Genomic DNA, 24,557 nt, shown 5'->3' with positions numbered 1-24,557 from the left:
ACATGTGACATTTAAGTGGGAATAAAACCACCGCAAGTTTATGTCCTTCCGTGCTCACATAAATAGCGACGCTAAATTTTGTGCGAGAAGTCGACATTAAGAAGAGGAAGTGTTAAGTTATAAAAACTACAAGCTCATTCGTAAATGTTTCACTTATACTCAAAACTAAAATATCAAATAGTAAAATGAATTAAATCCTAATGTCCTATTTGTAACTGTAAATATGTCCACTATATAAAAGGGACAAAAACCAGTTGCTGCAAACAAAATTAACTACCGTGTAACTTCTAATCAAAAGAAATAGATCGCAAAAACAAAACTAATGTTTTTTTTTTTTATTTTGTGTTTAACGATATTTCGCTAAATGTGGAATTAAGGGCTACAAGTTAAAATAAAAAAAACATATAGTCTACTACTTTTAAATAAATAAGTAATTAGTGTGTCAATCATGTGAATTGATGAATTCATCCAATAAAGTGTTTGTGAAATTATTTTACTTTTGTAATATAGAATTCGGGTAATACAATTATCGTGTGTGGATTAATGTAATGTACAGCACATAGTAAGGACGTATTGTGTAAGTGTTGGCGTATATTTAATATTACTGAAGTCTTGTTTACTCAGTGCAATGCAGTGAAAGCGAATATTTTCTCCCAAAGCAAACACTAGGTGCATGACTTATCGTTTTATTGCAAGCCTCGCTTATTTCCTTCTTGGTGTTACATGAGACTAATACTGAACCAAATCCGAGGTTATGTGGGACTATTTTCGAGGAAAGCTCAGGTACACAATAAGATATGCACCCCGAATCCCGGATCATGATAGTCAGCACTTGGTCTTGGGAACCAACTACGGCGACTGTTGGATGAAGAAGTGTGAACAACGATTACGATACAAATATTTCCCTTTTTGGAGCATGGTTCGAATCCCAATAGATCCTATTTTTATCATTATTTTGTTGTTAGTTTTCGTTATAGGCCTCGCGATACCTAGCACTGGATTCACAGTACGTCGTATCTATGGCTTCCTAACGAACAGAGACAAACTGAATCTAAACAACGACTGTCGTATCTTTGCCATGCTAGCTCAAGGAATTCTGTCCGCTGCACTAGTAAAAGAGGTAAGAATGTTCGTATATACTACTAACGAAAAATTATCAACTACTTCTATTTTTCACCTATTCTAAAATATGACCTCTGATTTCCGCAGCTCCGAGAAATTAACGTAGAAATGTTTTATTTAAAATGATGTTATACATACTCGATTAGAGAGATAGCTCGTGAGTTGTTATTTACGAGAATTCAGTACGTCAACAATGTCCTAGGTGTGATTCATAAAAAAAAAATCCCAGTCGTTATATTTATAGCAAGTTTTGAATTTGACTATCAATGGTGAATATTCTGCTTCTAACCATACAGAGTACAACTTGAAAAAACGTCATTCTTATAAGACGATTGAAATGAGTTAATATTTTCTAGAATCTAAAAGTATGTAAGTATAATATAAGAACTAAATATGAGTCACAAACTGTTTCCTGCATTCTTCGTATTTGAGACGTGTTCCGAAACTGATCACTATAAATTTAAAATGAATATACTTTCAGAGGTTGTTTTCTTTTTATTGTATTAGTAAAATAAACTATATGACCTATCCTTTGAATTATGCAGGTAATGTTGAAACACACGACCTCTCCTGCAACCCATTTCTCCAAATTTCATGCGTTAATTTACATGTAAGAAAAGTCCCAGTACCTCTTCAGAAATTCGAGTCAGAGAGAGTGCAGACAGACCGACGTCTACTACTAGCGGTGTTTCGGGATATATTGATGCTACCTCGTATGTATTTCTGCAGAATTTCTACATTACTATAGAAACAGGTCCGTTCTCATCTTTTGTAAATTAGCACTTCGCTACTTTATTGTACAAATAGAATTGGAAATTTAAAAAAAAAAACATATTAATTAGTTGTACAAAGTACAATAGACGAATTTCAAATTTTTTAACTTCCAATTTATTCAAACACTAAAAAAAAGATAAAAAATGGAATTAAAATTAAACATATGGTTCTATAATTTGGAAAATAGAGTATAGAAATGAAAACATATTCTCTTCCGGGAATTTATATGCCTGGAGAAAACACGGAATATTCCCATTTTTTATTTTCCTTTCCACTGTTAATATTCCACTTGCCTATCACTAGGTATGTCACTTTCATAACACACGAATGCAATGTTATGAGTTTTCACAGGTATGATCAAGCATATGAAAATTTAATGACCTTTTGTTAGTAAAAGATTTTCCACATTGATCGCAGCTATAAGGCTTTTCACCTGTATGGATACGCATATGAGTCTTTAAATTACATTCCAAAGAAAACGCTCTTCCACACTGGACGCAATAATATGGTTTTTCACCTGTATGAGTAAGCATGTGATTACTTAAATGATGTTTTTGAAGAAAATTTTTACCACACTGAGTGCAAGAATATGGCCTTTTACGTGTATAGAGACGGGTACATATGTGATTTTTTAAAGAGAACCCGTCTCTAAACGCTTTTCCGCACTCAGGACAAGTATGTTCTCTGTTTGTTTCATGCGTATGTTTTACATCCGTATTTAATGCAGTAGGTTTTGACACGCAATTTTCGTGGAGCGTCTTATTGCAATTATAAGAACAGATGATTTGTGACCTGAAAAATGTCAAATGTAAGTGTTTTGTATTTTCGAAACAACTTAAACCAAAAAAGAAGATACGCATGGAAGGTCAGTCTTTCTCAATAAAGATAATAATTACCATTCGAGAGAATTACAGAAATTATAAATTAAAACATATGAGGTTAATTTAAGACGAATGCACTAAATGTATAAAAAGAAAGTAGAGTTCAATATCAAAATGCTGTCTTCAGGCTTGCAATCAATACAAACTGAAAAAAAAAATTCTCTCTGACAGCATAAAAAGATATTGCTACGGTATAAGTTTATTAATTGAATATTCATAATACAGAGACTGCTTTCCTTTCTTGTCAGCTATCCATTTGTAAGAATATACCTACTTCCATAAAGAATTTAGTTAAAACGACATATAACAAATACTTACGATTTGCGCCAGAAAACCTTTGGTAAAGAGGGTAGATTATTTTAGTTTCAGGTTACGAATGTTCTATTTTAGTGTAGTGGTTAAGCAAGTTATTACACATACGATATATCTTGTACTATGAATATGTAGTATGAATAGATTTCATCGTACGATGTTCTGTATAGCACTCTTTAAAATTGAAAGAAACGTTATCCTTTCTTAATCAACTATCAGTTTAGATCTATTCTCGGTTGTTGCGACCTCGGAAGCGTTAGAAGGAAAAATCATGATTTATCGAGTGTTCGGGCAAGGTAGGGTCTTGTCTCGTAATAATGATTTTATATATATATTTCTATAAATAAACAGAAAAATATAATCCGTTTATAAATAAAATCTGTATTTAGAGCTATCTGCTACTAGGAACTTCCATACGTGATTATAATCTCTGTACGAAACGAATTTCCATATAAATTATACTACATTTTTGTGAAAGTTAGTTTGATAGATGATTACCCTCTAGTATTCTATTAGTTTGTAACCACACCTAAGAGATATGTATACGAATGACTAAGTACAGTTTTCCGTGGTAGAATAAAGTCTTGGTCCGATGGCTAATATGTTCTTGGTTTGAAATCTGTCTCGAAGCTGATTTTTTTTTTTTTTTATTTTCAATTCTAATTTCCCCAGAACCTACTCTAGTCGGAATCATTTGACGGATTAAAATGAGTTCTCCACCCTATTTGGAGAAGTGTCTAATGTGATCCTAACAGTTCGGAAACTTTTATTCGTTTCACAAAAACATAATTCTCGTCATAACGCGTACGTTGTCCTATCATTTTTTCCTCGATTCTAAACTGACATATGTAAATAATCCTTTTCTGTCTCTATATTTGAATGTCTTTATCTCTGTTAATGTCGTCCGCTATGAACTTGTATGGCTTGGGATCAATCCTTCGACTGTGGAATTGAAATATAAGTGCTCTCGTTATGTGCTATCATAACTATATAGGCTTGTTGTTAAAACACTCTCATTTTAGATATCCCTCGGGTAAGGGGAGGAATATATTTTCGTCGAACAAAAGAGTGTCACTCTGTTTTGTTAGTGTATTACTATGCATTTCATCAAAAAGGAGGGGGAGAATTACACCCTACTGTGCTGCACAAAGTGACACTCCTGGAACATTTGCTTGCAATTACTAGGAAACAAGTCGAATTAATCATTGAATAACACTCATTTCTCTTAGTAGTTTTTTCAGCTCTGCATTACAAACCTCGGGAAACACAAACCATACTGCCGAAAATGAAGATTTTCATAGATTTTGGAAGCATCATCTTCCAAGCTTGATGTTATATGTAGTCTTTCAAGAAGGAAAAGAACACACAAAGTAGCCTTTTATAAAGCTACGAAAATATCTGGTGTGATTTTCTTCAGGCTTTTTAAAGGCATTTCAGATCAGACGAAAGGGATGGTTTTAGAGCTATAAAGCCTGTAACCCAGGTTTCTGCTTTTCCCGTCTGAATGGAAAGAGTACATTTCGTCACGCAGAGGGGGGAGACCTGGAGAGGGGGGAGAGTAGGGCGGGTTGGATTGAATACCAGAACCAGTTTGTCAATCCCGAGCAGTGTTTCTGAATGCATAATTACAAGACGCACGAATTTGTTGGTAATTTGGACAAAGTCTTTTGTAAACATTTAATTGATTCAAACTGTACTTGAGGGCCGAACTCTCTCTAAAAGAAGCCTAAGCACAACACTATAAACTGGCGCATCGACGCATAAAGAAGTAGTAGATAATACAATTGTTGCGCTTTCAGTGGTTACGTGTTTTGCAATTAAACATTCTACTAGTTCAAACGAATAAAGTCTACAACTCTTTAGCATAAAAATATTTACTTAATTGCAGATTAAATAAGATACACTAGAAATCTCTATAAAAATATACATTGTTGCTGTAAATACTCAATGGAATGCAGATACTGATATTATATATATAGGTTTCCATTACTTAGTAAATAATACAATTCCACAATCAGATTAGATCTGCATTAATTTTGTGTTGAGATGTTCTAAACAAGAACAAGAAGAAGATTAAGCCGTTGTAATGTTGGATATGATTCGACCTTTAAAGTTTATCTTTTGGGATATTCCTACGGTGAGACACTCCCAATGCTACAATTTAACATCGTTTGCACGTACATTTCTAATATGAGTCGACGTGTTGTCGATTTACATGTAATTATTTATTTTCCGATAATAGTTCGCAAGAGAGTATACAACGTTGAACTAAAGTAGGTGCTGATTCATCTTACAGTGGAAAGGAAATTAACAAGTTACTTCTGGTCTATTGTAAGATGGGTTTTCAAACTCAGTCGAAGGTTGATGAGATAGATCATTTAACTATTATTGGTTCTTGAAACTACTTTAGTGGGGAAAGTGGTCAACAGGAAGTTAAGACAACGAATAGAAAAGTTAATAAATTATATAAGAAAAGATATTAGCAAAGTGAAAAATGAATTAATGAACAGCAGCATTAGCGAAGTATTGTTACTAACTAATGATAAATGCTACATTCAGCAAGAGATCCCAAGAATCGTAAATATGTTTTAATGATCCAAATTCAGGCTAAAAATGTGATGTTGGGATAATGGAGCTAAAATAAAAGTTTAAATTTATTCTTGCGTTCTTGCCAGTGTACTGTTCGCTTTTGGTAAACTTTAAAACCCAAATTCAAGAAAAAAATAATTGAGCATTATTTCTGTTCCATAAAAGTTGAATGCACAAATATTAACTCCTTACCGCATGCCATGCCATATATGGCGCATACACTTATTTCACTTTAGTTTTGCGTGATCTTTCAAAGGCTCCAAATGATTGATTTTTCTGCTGTGTGATATTGACGTGTATGAATAAAAGATGTTGGTGCATCTGGCATGATCTTTGAGAATTTTAAGTATGTGATATATGGCACGTATTTCTCGTCGGAATTACGTGAAAAATATAAAATTCAAGTTTTAATTCAATTTTCAAGTTCCCATTTTAGGATTTCCAATACAGATTCTTATTTTTCGAAAAGGAAAAGAAAATGTTGCAGAAAGGGGTTAAGTATCAGACATTACTTCCACGTTGTTGGATACTAGTAGGAAATTAGATGACCAGCCTATGAGTAAGACTCCGATAGTTTTCAATTTGCTCTCCGAAACTTTGGGGGCTAGGCAGTATCGTCTGTAACTCTGACTCTACATTTACAATTTTCAGCTTTGTTCTATGTGTCTGCATTCAAAGCGCAAGACGACATCACACAGTGCAATGGTTGGAATTAACAAACATTGATATAAGTAATGATCCACTACAATTTAGAGTGATCATGAAAGCTTATACAACTATTTTGTCGTCATTCTGGTTGGACTACAGACTATTTCTTTTTGAAAGCAACTCTAAACGTGACCTAAATGAAAGTACGCAAGCTTCATTACCAATTACGATTACTTCCGCGTCAAATATTTATTCGAAAATTCAAAAGTCAAGAAATTTGATGTTTCCTGTGCAATGATGTTTGCTTCCTGCGCAAATGCGTTTCACGGATCACACTTCACTGTAAAAGACTTTTCTGACAACGGTGCTTTACATGCCACATAAATTTAATTCAACGATATTGATTCCCAAAGATCTGTATTCGCACCACAATTTATGGTATTCCATTGGCATGAGCCATAGTTTATATTAGCTACCTTACTTGCTAAGTTGAATAAGGTGCTCAATGCTGACGAGGACTGTATTTCTGACTTTTTACACAGCTCAAGTACTGATACTTCTATGCACAGTATGAACGTCTCTCGTTTATTTACAAGTGATTATAGATAAAGGGATTTGATAAGTATAGAAACGATTTAGGTCTAGAGGGAACCCTTGTGACAAGAGTCAGGTAAACGACAGCGATCTTGCTACACGAAATTACGAATTTGGCTCGAAAAATTTAAATGGCAAGGTTCATGTAATAAAGGAAATTTATCGGTGTTAATCAGATTTTATTCTAATAATTATGCAATTTCAATGACACGAATGTCACTTAGATTTTCTCTTACAAAATATGTTTAATGTGTTGGCTGTGTTGTTTTACGATGTTTGTAGACGTGTCTCTCAAACTGTATGAACATGGGGCAATATCTCTGGTGTGATTTTTTCACACGCATCCTGTATCTTTCACTATATATAAATGTCTTTAAGTGGCGCCACAGGTAAAAGTCAAATGGTGATAAATCAGGTGATCTGGCATGATATTCCACTTGTCTATATCGACCAGGAAATTTGCATCAGAATATTGACGAACTTGCAGACAATATTGAGGTGGTGCTCTATCATGTTGGTAAAATAAGAGAAAACTGCTGCATCGAGCACGGGCTCAGGGAAGAATGAGCTCTTATAACGTGTCCCAGTAACGCTCTGCAGTTAAGATGGCAGTGGGATACCAAATGTTCTAATAATACGTGTATCTTAGATCCGTGGCCATACCGCATTTTTCCTCGCAACAGCCATTTTACATGAATCTGTGCAGTTTGAGTTATCTGGAGACCAGAACTGTAGATTTAGTTTGTTTACCACTCCTGTGACACGAAAATTTACTTCATCGGTGTGTAAAATTAGTATTGCAAAATTGGGTCCTCTCGCAATTGTAAAACTACCCACTCACAAAATTACACCTCCCGATCTCATTCACACTCCGAAAGACGTTACTTACAGCTGAAGCCTGTAAATCTGCCACTTATGCGTCAGTAACACCTTGCAAATGGGAGTTTGACTTATGTAGCATTCCAGTGATAATCTACGTGTGCTGCCCTATGGAAATTGAACAAACGATGCGATGTGAGTTCGGCAGTTGTTCTTTCGGGCCTACTTGATCGTAACTGAAATGAAATAAAATCTGTGAGTTCTACGCCCCACGAATATCCGGAATGGACTCAAAGAGAAGGCTGATCGTGGCTGTCGGTATCTTTACCTATCTCTTCGAATTTGTTCAGTAACTGTGTTACTAGAACGTACGGAACTACAGCATGTCCAATGCGTTTTGCAATCACGAGCCACAGCACGGGCACTTCTTCCGGCTCATACTTAGATGGGGTCGTGTTTGGCTAATAGTTAGTTAAGCACCTGGATAAGTGATTATATTCTCAAATTAGTTATATAAAATATGATAATTCAATTGGCTTTTAATTTTTTTTATTCCTTTCATATATCTCATGAAAAATTTTGAATTTCAACATTTTTAGCGCCATTCAAAATGGACAGCAAAATAGTAGCCGTTTACTTTACAAGCACCAAAAAAAATCCTATTAGCCTAATGTGTAGCTACACTTACAAATTCTGCGTATCTAAACAAGCGCTCATTTTATAACGGATGGCATGGGACTTTTGAATAACTCTGTATACAAAGTATATTTCGAAACCTTTCCAGCCAAGAATTCAGAAAAATTTCAATTATTGTATTAGCAAGTTACCAAATATTCGTCCCTCTCTCTCTTGTACATTCGTCGGAACGAAAGCTGTTTCTAAAACGGAATACATGCAACTACAGTCGGGCCTGTATAATCTAGTGCGGATTATGTAGATAATAAGATAGTAGAAGCTTGGCCTATAGGAGTCAATCTTCTTTTCTTTCTCTATAAATAATATCGACGAAACTAGGCGTTGAAATGTGTCACTAATAAAATTAAATTCTCTAGAACAGTAATTAGCTTGTACGATAACTACCTGATACAGCAAGACTATAATATATGTGAAATGACACTAAAAGTATAACATAACAAAATGTAGAGACATACACGTACTAAAGACTACACTTAATTATTAAATATGGAGTTAATCATGAGAAATTTAAAAAAAAACAGTAATTATCAAGGACTTTCGAAGCGCATTCGATAAATAGTTAAATTTTTTTCAACGTGTAAATTGTATTACAAAAGAAGAAAGGTAACCATAAATTTAATTTTTATGCATTGAACTGTGTTTTGAATACATCGCACGTGTATTTACAAAATTTAATCGTATGATATAGATCTTCAATATGAGGTAGCATTTCTATTACTTAAACAAAGAAAATAAGGTATGTAAAAAAGGTATCGTTAAATTATCCTGTTTCGCAATGGAAAATGATCATTATTCAAATAAATACAAGCATTGCAAATAGTAGGAATCAGAAAGCCTAAGTATTAGAAAGGTTTTATTTATTCTTAAAAGTACTAAATAATATATATTATAGTAAATACCGTTTAAATCTAATAGGATACAACCTGCAAGTTATAGAATTAAGAGTTTAATAGCTTTTTCTTAAAGTGAACAACTTTCCATGGAGAATATTTTCGTGAGAATCTATTACGTGCAGCATGAGAACTATGTTTTCTTTTTGTTTTGTTTGTTTGTTTTTGGTGGTAAGAGCATTACAAAAGCTATTTCTTGCCGCTGAAAACGCGACAGTTTTTTGTAGAATGTCCACAATACTCAGCTATTAGACAACGTTTACGAGTACCTATAAATATTAATCTGGGTTTAGGGGTAAAATTTTAGCATTCATCAAATTTTCACAGTTGTTACTGTGATTGAGATTTTTAGTGCAATGCGAACTTCAGTATAAAGATTTGAACTATTATCTCTAATTATCGTATTAATTTTGATTTTGTTCTGTATTTTTTTATTCTTTGTTTTTTCTTGTTTACTATTTTAGTCTTTGAAGACCAGCATAGTTTACATACGAAAAAATTCATTTCATTTTTTTACTATTATTATTTTTGATTTACGCTATTTGGAAAGCTTATTACGGTTAACTTATATTAATATTATTAATACTAGTTAGCCATCGTGATTGAAACGCATAGAAGGGTAACATATGTCAACGAAATTATTAAATGTCCTATTAAATGTCAATCAAATAATTACCTGGGGTTCTCCAAAAATCAATAGGAAATTAGGATCAAATCATTTTACTGTCACACTTTCCATGCAGTCATACTTCTCCTTTATAGATTGCACGGTTATATGATACTGGAATAGTATTACTGGAAACTTAGTGACCCCGATCTAGTGCATTCCAAATTAGCGAAAATCAAATAGCGTATTTGTGCAATATAGAACCTTGTAATCTGAACGACCATGCTTATAAATTGTCTAAAAATTAGAAACAAAAACGCATACACTTGCTTTTCAAAATACGATCCACAACATACAGAACACAAAAGGAAGAAAAACGTTACCTTTCAAGTTCAGATGTATTTTTTTCGTGGTATATCAAGTGACTTAACAAAGAGGAAGACGATTTTACAGTTGTGGTGAAAGCTTCAATTTTCGCTTCATCAATTGAAACAGTTAAATGTGTGTCATTGTCTTTGATTTTAGGTTCAGACTTTATTTCAGTAAATAGTTCTGTGCTCTGGGAACATGTAACATTTTGATCTAATATCGGATTCTCTTTCCGGATTACTGTGAACTTAGTTTCTTCATTATTCTCGAATCTCACACAAATTTCTTTACCTGAATTTTCATCAGGAGATTTGCTCTTCTCCGCTTCGTTGATTATCTCAGACAACATAGAAATTAATTCAGATGTAATTTTATGTTCGTCTTCCATGATAATAGTTCTCACATGTACTTTATCACAATGTATCTAATGATCTTCAACTCCGTAATTAGTAGAGTGTAAGCCACGTGATGTTTTCAGAAATAGATCGAACCTTTCCCTTCAAAAACCTTTAAAAAACACAAAAAAGACGAAAGCATGAATAGTTTGTATATAATATTGACTAAAGAAAACAGAACAGTAAATTGAAGGTAAAATATACATAATTAGTGGCCTTACGAAATAAGCATATGGATATATATAAAAGTTGATAATACAATAATACATAATATATTTAGATCAGTATTTATTCGAACATAAATAGCGAGAACAAATTTCTGTTTATCGCTGGGAGATATTAATTAACCACATGAAATGCTTAAGTTTCTGACTGTTTCTGCCTAATTATAATGCCAGTACCGTTGGTTTACCGTATATAACCAGTATCAAATATTGCAATATTTAAGAGTGATTACCTAATTTATTTCATGCAGATTGGTGCAGTTTGGAGATAACATACGGCAGTTAATTAAACAATAAGGATGTCAATTTTTAATCATATATAAAATAAAAAGTAGAAACTGAAACACTAGCAATAAAGGCTCGATATGCGGTAAGTCACATTTGCTAAAAACTCACAAATTTCAGTTAATAGCGCGACGAAAACATATTGATTGTAATTTAGAGACAACATAACAGGTTGTATTAAAGAAAATTACAAATTTGCAGAGATATGTTGTGCAAATTAGTAAGTTCAGAATAGTCCAAAGATTAGATTCTTTAATACGCCACATCCAGGAACGAAACAGAGTATGGTGCGTTCAAAATTTTTTACTGAAGTAAGTAAAGATAAAATTTATTTGTAATCCAGGATGAGCACCCCCCCCCAAAAAAAAAGAGATAGGAAATCTCGGTACGTGTTACTTGAGCGTGTGTTGGACGTGATATTACTTCCAGAAATTTTTAGGCACCTGAACTGTTTAGTTTTCCACATAAACCCGTTTTGTAGACGAACTTAGGTAATTTCGTCACCGGAATTTTCGTCGCGGTAATTTTGTCACAGATATTAGCATGTAGGAAATTTTGTCATGGTCATTTTTTCAGCTTTGTTGAACTAAGTAGAGACAAAGAAAACGACCAAAAAACTTACCATTATCTTAATTAAAGTTGCGAAATAACCCAGTTTGTGTTCGACTCTTGAAAATCGAAGTTTAGGATACTCCACACAAGAACAAATAGCAGTAAAAGAACATAATATCAGCTTTAGCAAATGTTAAAAGCACAGGCAAAATTGATCGCCAATGAATTTATATATATCACTATTTACAAATATTACGTTTTGCCAATATTAAAATTTCAGAACAGAAAATAGCAAACAAAATATAACTTGTTATAATGCAATAACTACTTTACATGTTCATTTTCTACTATTCACAACATTATAGGAAACAACAAGCAAAACATTTTTCAAACATTTAGTTCCAGTGTTATACATTATGCACAAAGACTGGAGCCGTTTCTGCAAAATCTGAAACACGCTAGATTTCTGTTTCAGTGGTTGACCTACAGTATCTTGATGGAACACAAGTGAAACCGTTGCTTCACCTTGTTGAATTCTATGAATAGTTGAATTTCAAGAAGTTCCTTTTACAGCCTGCATTTCTGCTATCTCGAAATCCATAACCACAGTTACAGGGTCCGGATATTCCCCAAGTTCATTGTACTGATGCACCACCTCATGAAAGAGTTCTTCATATGAATTTTATGTCTTGCTCTGCATTAGGGCGTACACCTAGTTACAAATGTCCCATCTCAAATAACATTTTTTTTTTTAGGAGCCATGGAAAGCTCCCCTGAAACATTCATGTTCACAGCTCAATAGCTCGATAAGTCTATAAAGGAAATTTCCAGAGATATTTACACGTCTTTTTCACGTATATCCAATAACAATTTGCTATTGTTTACTTAGAGTTGAAATATAATATTGTTCTTTCCATAGCTCCTAAAAAAGGTCACTCTTATTACAAGACTCTGTTAACGTTCAGGAAGGTCGTAGAGTTTGGACTCAGAAAACGGTACAAGAACGATGCAAATTTTAGTCTAGTTTCGAGAAAATGAAGGGAATGGCACAGGCTCAAAATAGGTTCCAGAGGCTTGGGAGGCCATGAATAACTTAGGGGGAAGGGAGTGCTAATCCTTAAAAATCTTTTACAAGTATCTAAATCGTGGTTTCTATCTCTCTCTCTCTTTTTTTTTTTTTTTTTTGTATTGATGATACCAATTTGTATTGATATCTGGGGGGGACCACGAAAACTTTAGGGTTCCAGGCCCCAGTAGCCCTTTCTAGTTGGGGGCCTGGATAAGCATATCTACTCGTATTTGTTTGCTATTTTCTATTCTGAAATGTTGATATTGGCGAAACTTAGTATTTGTAAATTGTGATAGATATATATAAACCCATTAGTTCCCCATGTTGCCTATGCTTTTAACATTTGCTGAAGCTCGAACTATTTTGTTCTACTGGTGCTTGCTCGTGCGTCGAGTACCCGAAACTTAGTGTTGAGTACCAACTGAATTGTTTTCCAAGATTGATTAAAATAACGTAAGATGTTTTGGTCATTTACTTCGCCTCTATTTAGTTCAACAAAAGTGAAAAAAATAACTGTGATAAAAATTTCTTATATGATAATTTTTCTCTGATAGTTATTGGAAACTTGTCTCAAATACGGTATCTAAAATATTTAACTCACTATTTAATAGTATACTACTACTACTAATAATAATATATTTTGATTATGCAGCATAGTTTTCCTTCAGCTGAAGATTAAGGAAAGCAATTTCAAAACCTTTTTCGAGTGCATTCATTGTACTTGTATTATATTCTAAAAGACACGACTGATGAAATTATCGTGATAAAATTACCTACATGGTAATATACCGGTGGCGAATTTCCCGATGACAAAATTGCCACCGCCCTTTGTAGACATCTGAATAATTATGTTGCCTGGGATTGAGGTTAAAACAGAAAGCAAATAACACCCAACTAGAAGTATCAACCAAGCAGCGAATCAAAAGTTCTGTAGCATGAACGTCGCAAATCCGATGTTGGTGGCGTCAATAATTTTTCCCGTCATAAATTATTTCTCGATTATTGGGATTCTACGATGTTTTACTTCGAAAGCATTCTTTAAATTGTGATTTTTTTGCAAACATTATAGTAAAAGCTACCATTGCGTAATCATCTGTCAAGAATATGTCTTACACAATTGCGTCATTCTAAATACTTCACACTGGAAGAATATTGGTTACTCAAAACGTGAAAAGCGATTGATGTTGCCAACCCTACTCAACCTATTCCTTCCATTAAATTTTCTCAATCAAATTTCAAAATCAAATATTTGTATAAAATCAAAATTTTGTTTTATCCCACGGTACTCGTCTTTAGGCTAATAGGGACGAATCAATAATTGCAAGTACATTCTGAAATAATCGATGGAATAAGAATCTGGAAAGAAAGGAGAAAGTACGCAGAAAGCCCAAGAAACTCGCGTAGACGGGTCAGAAGACCAAGGAAACCTCTCATAGCAAACGAACCATCTAAAATTCGGACACAATGCTCCCAGCGCGACACCTCAACCTATTCTGTAAAATCATTCGCTTATATATCCATTTAACATACATTCTTGAGAATGTGATTCAAAACGGACACAAATACTAAATAAGATTAAAACTCTTCCTTGTTTGTTTATAATGTTTATAACTTCTCAAATAGTGACACCCTGACGGAAATATGCTTTTCCGTTTGATTGCTTCTAAAGAAAGTAATTTATGCGACTATTCTTTTTCAGCAGCAAGAGATAGAATAACTGTAACATCTAGACCTACAGAATCGAATCCTGGTACAGATGTTCTAAAACGTCATTTATCAAATTGGAAATTTTAACTGTAACATCTAGACCTACAGAATCGAATCCTGGTACAGATGTTCTAAAACGTCATTTATCAAATTGGAAATTTTAAAGTGACAATGAAGTTCCGCAAGTCTACTGATTTTACTGATCCCTGTCAGAGTTGTTCGCTTTAAACCTTTGGAGACTCTTCATAAATATCTATACCATAGCGTGGGTTCCTGAGACGATACCGTGTAACGTGGGTTGCTGTCACCACGGCATGGCGCGTCCTCAGGTTGCGGATCGAGAAGACCTCTAGATATATAGGTTAGCTGCGAATATACTGAATAAGCAGTCGCGGACAGCCGACTAGGAGTGGTCCTCCAGCTTGAGGGTATGGGTAAGGCTAACAACCTCATCCTGTAAAAGAAAAGCACTTGTTCAGAAATATTCACAAAAGACTCGGACAGGGGCTGATAACTTGGCACGACCTCAGCAGAAGAAAATGGGCATGAAATTTGGAACTTGGAATATAAAAAGTTTTTATAGCGCGGGAGCGTTAAAATCCGTAATGAGTGAGTTAGAGAATTACAGGATGAACCTAGTGGGAGTTCAGGAAGTTAGGTGGGAAGGAAATGGATCTGTGAATTCCGGAAATTTTACGTTCTTTTACGGGGAAAGAAATAAAAACTACCAGTTAGGAACAGGGTTTTTCGTAAAAACGAATATGACCAGCAATTAAACGGGTTGAATTTGCTACTGACAGACTTTCTTTTATTACTTTTAAGGGACGGTGGTGTGATATTATTGTTTTAAATGTACATGCCCCAACTGAAGATAAGAATGACGATATAAAAGACAGTTTTTACGAAGAAGTGGAACTGATATTTGACCCTAAGAATGACGATATAAAAGACAGTATTTACGAAGAAGTGGAACTGATATTTGACCAACTCCCACGATACCATATGAAAATTCTATTACGGGATTTCAATGCGAAGATAGGACGAGAGGATATTTTCAAACTGATTATAGGGAACGAAATTCTACATAAGGAAAATAATGACAACGGTGTTAGAATTGTCAACTTTGCAAAATCCAATAATCTAATCGTGAAGAGTGCAAAATTCCCACATCGCGACATTTATGAATACACTTAGAAATCACCAGACGGAAAACACATAATCAAATTGAACAGGTTTTAGTAGATAGAATAAGGCAATCTAGTATAACTGATGTCTGGTCGTTTAGAGGGACTGATTGTGACACTGATCACTACCTGGTAGCAGCGATAATACGAGAGATATTATCGTTGAATAAAGGTAATATTCATTGTCCGAAAACGAAGAGATTCAATTTAAAGAAATTAGAAGAGAGACAGGTAAGAGAGAAATACCAGGCTGATGTTTGGAATAGATTCACGGCATTAGAAGATTCGGAGTGCATTAGTGTTGAGGATACGTGGATTGAAATTAGCATTAAAATTTAAGCAAAGGAAAAATTGGGACACGCGGAAATACGTATGAATAAGCCTTGGTTCGACCACGAATGCATTAAACTAGCAGAGAAGAGAAAACAGGCAAAATTACGTTGGCTACAAAATCCGAATGAAATAACTACACAAAATTTCGCAGATACCAGTCGGGAAGCTTCCAAAATTTTAGAACAAAGAAACGCGATTATTTGAAACTTAAAATTAAGGAATTTGAAGATAATAGTAAAAATAAAAACACCCGGGATATGTATAAGGGGGTCAGCGAATTTACGAAAGGCTCGTGCTTATATATTAAAAAAAATCGGAGGTTACAGTTCTCACTGATACGGACAGCACCCTAAATAGACGGAAAGATTTTTTGAGGATTTGCTTAACAAGCAACATAAAACTAGTGTTCGTGGAGAAAAAGAGATACATCCGCAGAATCATATATTCCAATACTCATCCGAATAAAAGTAGAAACAGCTATAAGAAAGTAAAGAAATACAAATCTCCCGGCTTAGATGAAATTCCGGCTGAGTTATTTTTAGATGCAGGCGAAAAATTGTGAAACAAGTTAAACACCGCTGAAAGAATTAAGAATTTTTAGAATTAACACTAGTGTAAATCTCGGTACTGGTTTACAATAGTTCCTTATAAAGTAATAATATTAACTATGTAAAATGAGTTAGTGCATATGAAACACTGCCCAGAATATAAACTTCCACCATCCGGCCGAGTCTCCGCAATGTAGAACATCTTATTTCATGTTTACAACTGTAGTGCCAAATCAACACGAAGAATATTCTCTTCTTTCTAAGTGCTTATTACAGATGACTTTATTACATACCAATTTTTTATCAGAAAAGCATTTCTGCATTACGTAGGAAACCTGTAACTTACGTTTTCGAATATAAAGATTCTTCAGTGAAGCGACTAAAAGTCCTCTACTACGTGATTTTATGCAGTATCAAGTGCCTTTTGTACTTGCTTACGAGATATCTTGTGTTGAAGGGATTGTCCCTACGTACACTCTTTCTCCCGCGTGGACAAACATGTTTCGCTACTGCTCTGAAACAAGTAGTTATCATTGTCGCTATTATTGATCACGTAGGACAAGTTCTCTTTTGTATTTTGTACAACTGTTTGATATCATGAGCACTTAGTTACCCAGATCCATAAGCATTTAAAATATATATATATACATATAACACCTGTTATAACACCAATATCACCTTGTAAGATTTAAGTCATTGAAAAGTGAACCTGTATCTGTGAATGCAACTCATAAATAAGTTGCGCTTTCACTGCATTCGAACGCAAACTGCGATATCATTTCCTAACACAGGATATATCAATTAGATGCTGTTTCCCAGTGACAGTCCATTTCTGCACATAGCACAGAACTTCTATTTCATGTTTACCAGTGGAATGTTACTAGTATGAAAACATGACATGTACTATTGAAACATTGAGTTGATTTTGAGTTTATCGTCCCTTTCAGCAGCGAGGCCACATGAAACGAGACAAACTAATTGACATGGACTCCGAGTAATATGAATTCCAGCCGGAAAAGGGAGCCGGATATCCCAAGCCACATGCACTACTGAAAATGAAATGAAATCTTTGACTTTTACGTCCCACGGTTATGCCGGTTAGGCTAAAGGAGACGGTGATGATGAGAGATGAGTGAAATGGTGGAATGAAGAAAGTGGGAGGAAGGTACCCATCATTCACGAAGGTACCCACAATCGGTCAGGCGCCTGCTCTCTTCGCCCTGCCGTGACTAAAGTTGTTCGATAAGGTTGAAGACCTATTGAGTTTGGGTGTGAAAATTTTTCCACTGGGCAACGATTACTCGGAGTTTCGCGTGTTTTGGAAATTTCACACATTAACGAAATTTTGGGTATTATTTCATAAGGTTCGAACATTAACGGATTTCGATTATTATCGAAAATTAGAATATTATCAATATTTTCCAGTATTATTGGATGTTCGAACATTATCGAAGTTTAGGGTGTTTGAAAGTTGTATTATTATCAGAATTAAAGACAAAATCGTGTAAAAATGTGATTACTACAGAAATTTCAGGTATACTAGAAACTTGGAATATTAACAAATTTTCTGATACTCTCGAAATTTCGGGTAATGTCGAAATTTTGAGCTTATCGAAATTTTAAGTATTACTTACATTCCGGTTATTGTTGAACCATTACAAAACTTCATCCCTCGATGATTCAGAAATTTTCGAATGTCACCGAATTGTGATAACCATGATTTCTTTCTCTGAGATTGTCTTAAGGCCACTACGTACGAGTGAGAACGTATTAGAAGGCAGAAACACCTAAAAGATACACATGTCTGAGTGACATCCGAATCAAAGACGACTAGTTTTGAAACGCTGTATGCTAACACAATTTGCTAAAAAAGCGGCACAATATTTTAAGTGCAAATCATATGTTACGTATGAAAGAAAATGGTGTTTAATAACGCTTGGCATTTTACCTGTAATTTAAAGTGTTAGAATTTGTAAATGTCAGCTAACAGCAGAGGGAATGGACAGTAGATGTTAGCATGAGTTTTCCAAAACTGGGTGATTCAGATCTACACATTATAGCCGCCGAGCAGTCCACTCCAACTCAGTTTTCTGTCTTTTTTATCTTGTCCTATAAGAAGGGACACGCTCATTTAAGGTCTCACGCCGTTTAAATTTTATGTGTCTTTGCCTTGCAAACGGCACAAGATAGAGTGATTCGCTTTTGCACACACTTTAGTTAGTATCAGTGACAAGAGAACCGGTGCGGACAGATTGTCAGTCGTACTATTTCAAGAAGGTGTCCAACAGAAAATGGAGAAGACGAGGTATAATTGCGTCAATACTCTAAAGCGGTGAACCGAATTGACAGATTCTTTGCACGATTACTAACCATAGTTGTCTAAAATTTCCGGTCTATAATATCATGAGTCTTGGGTTCCGGCGTGCGTCAAAGGGAATGTACGAAAATAGCAAAAACTGAAGTCTTCTGCTATCCCATCACCGAGGGGTGGGATGGGCACAATTACTGCTGGAAGTGGTTCTAGGCATTTGCAAATAAAAGCTATGAAAAAAATGTCGGTCTTAGAAAGGCGTGTTAAAATAGGTCTCAATTTCTGAATTTTAATCAATAACAATTACTTAAGTACGCGGTTGTTCGCATTTCAAAATAGCACCAAAGAAGAAAATAATGTCCTATAAGATGGTGTAGGCAAAAAAAAAGAAAAAGGAAAATGGGAAAGAGCGGGCCTAGCTTGTGTTTCATTCACATCGAGCAAGTATTTGGTGGAGAGAGATCTTTGGTGATCTAATAAGATTTTGTTTTCTCTATCATCGCAATATTAACTTTTTCAATTTTCTTAAAATTTAATTTTCCTCTAGAACTTTAAACCCTTCTAAAACATATCAAGAATTTAGTATAAACTCTGCCTACTTCACATAGCATATACAATAGCCTAAGTCCTAAAACAAGAAAAGAAGAAAATGCTTCAAAAAGAAACAAGAAACGTATTAAATGTTGAATGCAAAAATGACACTAGAACATTATAAATGTACTAGTAATGGTAGTACCAGGAATGTTAATAGTCAGAAAAGAGTAATAATAATAGTCATAGTACCGCGCCTACGCAGAAAATTGGAAGAAATACTCGCATTAAGGGAAGTTCCCCTTGCAGTAGGGCAACCAAGAACAATAAGTGTGTGATGAAAGAAAAGGGGGAGAATTTTAAAGTAAGTTCCACCACAATTGGCCTATCTGTTCGAAAGTTACGGCACACAGAAATCGACGGAGAGCGCTATCTATAATAGAGAATTGGCTAGTAGCCAGAGAAAAAATGTATAAAGGCCCCATCAACCATATAGTTGTACATGCGTAAGTCTGAAAATTTTAGGGGGGAAGCAAAAATTTAGTGGGGCCTGGAACCTTCCCTCCCCCTACTTACAGGCCTAATGGGGATCTTCAAACCTAAAATTCTCAGGTTTTGTTTCAGACATACTCGAACTTTAAATATTCAATAATCTCAAATACTCGAAGGGTTTAAGAACCGGATGATAATTTCTCATTCCCTTCCTTCCACCTGCAGCAGAAACTCCATCCAGAACCTTACTTCAAACAGTCGAAATAAGATACAAAATTCTCTTTAACCTGTCTGCCCTATTTGTGACGCAATCAGTAAAGTGGCGTCTTGCAGACTAATGGCGCTCTAGGTTCCGGTAACTTATGTTTTCTCTTTATCCCTCCCTTTCTCTCTCTCGTGAAAGACTACGTAAGTTTTGCAGGCTAGGGTGCAGTTTATGCCATCACTGAACGTAGCATTCGAGGAACAGAACCACTGTCACCGGAACAGGTACGGAATCGGTGTTTTTGTTTCTCCTGATGAGAATGTTGTTTTGGTGTTTTAGCGGTTGTTGGCGCCGATGTCTCCTGTGCTGCGAAGCAAACTAAGGTATATTATAACAATGATAATAGATTACGATTGCTAACCAAGTGATCTACCACACTCACCATAAATTTACTCATCGATTGCAACATACAAGGGCAATATCATTGAGAACTGACGCTAAAGTCTTCCGAGAAATAAATTTAGGTTAAACGGTGACTATCAATTTTGAGATCTAAATGGGGGATACCGCCCGCAAACCCCCCGCAGAAGTACCATAAAAACATTCCAAACAACAACAAATAATCAAACCACTACCATAAAGCTAACGTAAGAAGGAAAAAGAAAACATCCACCACTAATTATATATCACTGTAACATGACGAAGAAAAATAAATTACATCTCACCAAGACAATGGAACAACCAGCAGCAAAGCTTCTCTTTCTTAAATAAGCGAATTGAAGCATCAAATTATCAGAACGATAAGTTAAATTTAAATTCCTCTTTAAATTCAACCACGTATTCTCGACAGACTGCGTACCACCGACTATCCACTTCTGACTGCGGCACATTCGATCAACATTAAATTTGCGTCAGCCAAACCAACTCTCGTCCACCTAAACTATTACTACATTTCTCAATATTAATCAATCCACAGAATATCGGGAAACGATCGGAATTCACTTCATTATCACAAATATTTGAACAAAAAAATTAATTAATTAAGTGATATCCGAACACCGAAACTCACTTCACCGAAGCAACACACATGATCAACGTACATTTGAACATAGAACATGTTCAGTTAGGTGCGAAGTTAGAATAGGATTACTTATTAGGCGGTCTGCAAAGATTGTCCAAAATTTACTTTTCGATTGCTTCGATTCATGGGATTATTTTTGGGAACTGATCTCTGTACTGTTAAGAGGAATCGGTTGCAATGAATGTTCGGCATGAAGTACCGGTACAATCTTACCGCCTTGTACATAAACAATGATCCTAAAGACATCTAAACAACAAGAAGAAAATAGTTCACGTTCAGTTCACTTCAAGGCAGCTAGGTTTTAAAATAAATATCCTGCATGTAATACATGTTATATAATACTGATAATCTCGTTTGCATTTTTTTTTTCAAACATACGATACTCTCGAACATCTCAAAATATTCAAACGACTCGATAAATTGCAATTATATTTAAATGTTTCAGAGTGTGTTGCTATCAAAAAATTACTCTCACGAACAGTTTCTGCTTCTCAAACTGGCTCAATGTTCCTAACATTTCGAATATCTCGAGTACTTCAATTGCCTGGAATATGCGGAGTGTCCCTAACATTACTACTGCGTCAAATATTTTGAGTTTTTGAAGTTTGATAAAATTATAATTATTGATTGGCCATGCGGTTATGAAATTTTATGGAATTGTTACTCATTATTCGATTATGGGAACAGCTCCATACTCTGTTAGATAGCATTCATATGTTTTTGAAAGCCACCTAACACAGGTTGGTTTGTGCTTTTGCACTAGTTTTTGTCACAAATCCGGAAGCTTTATTTATAGCCAAATCATAACTGGGAGTTTTCAATATATATATATTTTTTTTCTGATAGCGTCCTTCAATTTATCAATGGAAAGTAAGATATTTTCATGTCCGTGCGGAACCATTTTAGGGGAAATTAGGAAGTAAATAAAGTGGAATAACTTTTCAAAAAATTGTTTCTAGTGATGCGCCAAAAGTAGAGCAGTATGAAAATCAAATTTGAACTTATAAGTCCTTTCACATTATACAGACATTACCAAAACTCACCATCTCCACTTAATTGAACCACTAATCATGTACGCACATAGATACTATACCGAGCGAGAAACTTAGAAGTAAGCTATTGTTGTATTGAATAATTATTATCTAGTTTGACACATAAAGGGTACTTGTACTTCGCAGATTGCTATGCAAGGTGAAAGGGAAAAAATACATATTCATTATACGAGCCAAGGATTTCCGACAGTTACCGCCATTTTCGTTATCAACAAGAGTACCAACTAATGAACTGAAAATTATTGTGTATGAACATCAAATTTACACATTATGCAGATTATTATGGAATGCTCCAAAAAATCGATCGGGACACAGATATTAATCCCACTTCTTTTTATTTGTCAGTTTTAAAATTACTTATTTTTCGCCGTTACAAGATTTTTCTCTGGAATATGATGAACGTTTTCCTACATGTATGAGGCCTTATCCAAAGACGCTTTGAGTATGATTAGAGTCATACTAAAAGCATGACTAGAGCATGAAATATATTTGGTCTTATGCAGAGTCGCTTTGAAGTTTGATTAATGACCTACTACAGGCTTAACTAATGATGGTTATGAAAAGTGTATTCACAAACCCTGATTAGGACGTAGTAGTTGACGAAGTTAATCACATGTGACTAATTAATCTAGAGCAGAGGGTACCCTTTAAGCCGCGGTTTAGCTTTGCAACACATTTCGGATTTCATGTAATTTCTTATTTAAAGACTACGCATGCGCACAACTTTTCCGTAGTTGCCACATTTATTTTTCTCACCCGATGCATTGAGGTTATATTAGTTATTAATACCCAAATCAACTTTTTAGTTGTATTCAAAGTGGACTCTGAATACCAAAAATTATATATTCCTTAGTATAGAGCTAGTATGCCACTAACTAATCCGTGTCTAAATCTTCATTAACGAATTCTCTCTGAATACCGTTCATTTAATTCGATCTCTTTAGTATGATTCTAATCAAACTTTAGGACGACTCTTGATAAGGTCCTATATATATCATTATATTTGGACTAAAGAAATTAAATGCTCTCATTCTTATATGAAGCATTAAACTACATGGGCCTTATGCAGAGTCGTTAGTCACTTTGACTAATTAATCTCAAGCAGAGGCTAATCTTTTACCCACGGTTTAGGGTGCGACACAACACTTCGTATTTCGTATTACATGTGTTTTCATTTTTAAAGACTACGAAGGGGCTGATCTACTTTTCCGTAGTTGCCACATTTATTGTTCTCGCCCGATGCATTGGGATTATATAAGTTTATCATACCCAAATTATCGTCTTAGTTGTACTCAAAGTAGACTCTGAATACCACAAAGTGCAACTTCCATAGTAAAAATTTAGTATGCTACTAACTAGACTGTGACTAAAACTCGATTAACAAATTCTCTCTGAATACCGCCCCATAATGCGGCAAATTTTAATAACAACCCGCCTTGTGAGATCATTTCGACTTTGATTAGAGTCATACATTAATTGACTACTGCAGGTAACCTTTGTTAGTCGAACTCTTTAGTATGGTTCTAATTACGACAGAGAACGACTCTGCATAAGACTCAATGGGCCTTATACTGAATCGTTTTGACAAATGATTAACACCTTACTACGAGATTGACTAACGGATGGATATTAAAATAGTATTCAGAATCGCTAATTAGGAAGCAGTATTTCACGAAGTTAATCAAGTGTGATTAACTAATGTACGTTGGTGAAGTAAACGTCATTTCCGCTTCCTGTTCTGCTAGCTGGTTACAAACAAGCTAGCTTTGAACGGGTTATATGAAGAAGTTTACATGGTAGTGCCATCGTAAGAGAAACAAAAACAGGGAATAATTTACTTTCCGGGGGTGGGATATAATCAGCAACGAAACATATACAATCTATATATCAATCGATTCAGCTTGACAAAACAAATCGATCGATACCAAATTTAACTACTTCCGGTTTGAGCCTAACTTAGTTTCCGGGGGTGAGGTATAATCAGCAACGAAACATATACAGCCTTATGCAGAGTCATTTTGAGGAATGATTAGCGTAATACTAAAGGCCTGACTACTGCTTGAAACATATGTTAGTAGAACTCTTTAGTATGACACTATTCATGTATCAGAATGACTCTGCATAAGGCCCATACAATCTATATATCAATCGATTCAGCTCGACAAAACAAATCGATCGATACCAAATTTAATTACTTCCGGTTAACCACTTCCGGTTTACTGAGCCTAATTTAGTTTCCGGGGTGGGGTATAATCAGCAACGAAACATATGCAATCTATGTATCAAT

The 24,557-nt window shown here is 34.8% G+C and overlaps 1 long non-coding RNA gene across 4 annotated transcripts; it reads right to left on the bottom strand.

Annotated features, from left to right (window-relative positions):
* Positions 1-1,987: 1,987 nt before the first annotated feature.
* LOC145675014 (uncharacterized) lies at positions 1,988-22,933 on the bottom strand. 4 transcript variants are annotated; one of them, XR_014129102.1, is made up of 3 exons: positions 22,848-22,933; positions 10,316-10,808; positions 1,988-2,688 (listed from the first exon to the last, which is right to left on the bottom strand). It is a non-coding gene; the product is annotated as an uncharacterized LOC145675014 (long non-coding RNA). The 4 variants fall into 4 exon arrangements; XR_014129101.1 differs by lacking the exon at positions 22,848-22,933 and adding an exon at positions 22,262-22,480; XR_014129100.1 differs by lacking the exon at positions 22,848-22,933 and adding an exon at positions 22,262-22,480 and having other exon boundaries at positions 10,593-10,808.
* Between the last annotated feature and the right edge of the window lie 1,624 nt (positions 22,934-24,557).

Source organism: Thermobia domestica, chromosome 18, assembly GCF_964235325.1.
Source record: "Thermobia domestica chromosome 18, izTheDome1.hap1.1, whole genome shotgun sequence".
In the NCBI taxonomy this organism is placed as follows: Eukaryota; Metazoa; Arthropoda; class Insecta; order Zygentoma; family Lepismatidae; genus Thermobia; species Thermobia domestica.
Note: the sequence above shows the minus strand (reverse complement) of the source record. Positions and strands in the feature narration are given on the sequence as shown.